This window comes from Aplysia californica, unplaced genomic scaffold (genome assembly GCF_000002075.1).
Source record: "Aplysia californica isolate F4 #8 unplaced genomic scaffold, AplCal3.0 scaffold01481, whole genome shotgun sequence".
In the NCBI taxonomy this organism is placed as follows: Eukaryota; Metazoa; Mollusca; class Gastropoda; order Aplysiida; family Aplysiidae; genus Aplysia; species Aplysia californica.
The window spans coordinates 49,586-51,698 of record NW_004798751.1 but is presented as its reverse complement, the minus strand read 5'-3'; the positions used below and the strand labels follow the sequence as shown (position 1 = coordinate 51,698).

The following is a 2,113-nucleotide window of genomic DNA, read 5'->3' as shown; positions in this document are numbered from 1 at the left end:
AAATAAATAATAATAATAATAATAATAATAATAATACTAATGAAATAATAATAATAATAAAATTAGATTTTTTTAAAAGATAAAATTAAACAATTAAACTAATGTTTTAAACCACCAAACAAAAGAATGAAAAAGAAACCCGACACAATGTTGGTCATTTTGAAGATGGACTGTTTATACGATGTCTGCCATGGTCAATTTAAGATGAGTGGGTTACAGCATCCAAGCAAGAAAATGTGTATGCTCCGTATCAATACTAAACACCACCATGCGGGAATTGGACTCTCCTTTTGTTTGGTTTTGTTTTGTTTATTGAGTGCATAGGCGAAGAGCCTAAACGTCACATCACAGACAACGGTCATCTTCTTAATTTACTTCTTTCGCGCTTGCAACTGCATACGGTTGTATGAGCGCACAAAACACCAGTTGGTTGCATTCACAACAGATAGGTTTACATCTGTATGAAAGATTTATTAAATAATATATTTGATTGTTTCACTCAGTACAGGCGTTAGACACCGGTCTCCTGGATTAGTGTAGACCCTTGCTCACCTCTAAAGACAGAAGTCATTACCGCGTACAGGGCATACCGTAATGGCAGTCTCGTGTTTTCTGAATACGTTATGAAACCCTTATCTCTTTATTGGTAGGTTTTCTTTCTTTTTTTCGTTGTTAGTTTGCCTGTTTTTGTTTTTTAATATTTTTTTTAGCTGAAAAAAAAAGACAAATGTGTAATAATCACTTTAAAAATTATTAATTATCCATCTGGAAAAAAATTTCGTTCTGTTATTTTCTAACACATGTGATCAATAAAGTATCTTATCTTAATATTCATCTCGCCCACAACCACTTTTACGAAGAAGAACAATGCTTTGAGATAAACTATAATAACACAATGTGATATAACATTTTTTATATGGGAGTATACAATAAAGATATTTTTGGTTAGGGGAGATACAATGTGACCCATATCTAATCTCATCATGTCTTATCTTGCTTTCAAAATAATGCCCGGTATGGTCTTATATCGTGACCTGAAATTTCATTGTCAAAAGTTCAATCACATCGATTTCTCACCTGTTCTCTGTAGCACGAGAAAGGTCAACACATCATTTTAGCAATAACTGTAGCACCAAAAGGAAGACACTTAGTCAATACTAGAACACACGGCTTGAGAGCCACACCTTGACGCCAAACATAGAAATCAATCCTGTGGGGAGACGGTGTTGAGGTCCCAAAGAACTCGTCCAACACACTTACACGGCCGTACGCCAGACTGCCTGCTGGCTGGTCAGGTCGTGCTGGCTGTGTCTGTGTGTGCCCCTAACGTCACCCACCACTCACCATCTCCCCCCGTTGTCCGATGTCCGAGGCAGCGGATTTGGAACGTGGCGGCTTTGCAAGGGCTTAACACGATCGCGATGTGTTGTTTCCTCGTCAGGAGTCTGGACCTCCCTTCCTTCCTCCTCTAGGCAGAGCTTGGTTTGTCGACCTTACATCCTTCCCCTAACCACCCCCCCCCCTTTTTTCTCCTCTCTCCCCTCCATTTCAGCATCTCTTTCTCCCACTAGATCTTGTCCAAAAACAGAGAGAGAACAGATAAAAAGATTCTCGCCAAAAATCCCAGTTATCGCCCAAATCTGATGCGCATTTTCCATATAACCCTCAATCCAACTACTCCGAACTTTTCAGTTTCGCGAACGGAGAACCACACTCGTTATCATAATCAATCGTTTCAAGCTTTTTGTTCTATTGTACCTTTTCCGCTGCCTCTTTCCCTTCGCTTTCTCATCTTAGGCCCCCTTTTCCGTTCCCTCTTTCGCTCAGTCGTTCTCTGTTCCTCCCTATAAAAACAGACGGGCGAACTGTGACGAATCTCTGTGTGCTATTTGAATACGCAGCCAGAGCAAACTTAGGCCGGGTCTGTGGTTGAACTGGAGTGGCATTGATGGGAGGGGGGAGAGGGGAGGAGGGATGGACTGAGTTAGAGGGAGAGAGACACTCAAGCTGGCGGACACAGAGTTAGGATGCTTTCAAGATTAGAAGAATCGGTTGAGGTTAAGAGAAAAATTATTGCAGCTGGAAAAGTTAGAACAGGGTGTGTGAAAAAAGG

General features: G+C 40.6%; 1 protein-coding gene across 1 annotated transcript in view; it reads right to left on the bottom strand.

The window, feature by feature from the left end:
- Positions 1-1,487, bottom strand: part of LOC101861635 — a gene marked incomplete in the record, with an annotated part of 27,617 nt that extends 26,130 nt beyond the window's left edge. The window contains 1 exon segment of the mRNA XM_005112909.3: positions 1,078-1,487.
- Positions 1,488-2,113: the final 626 nt, after the last annotated feature.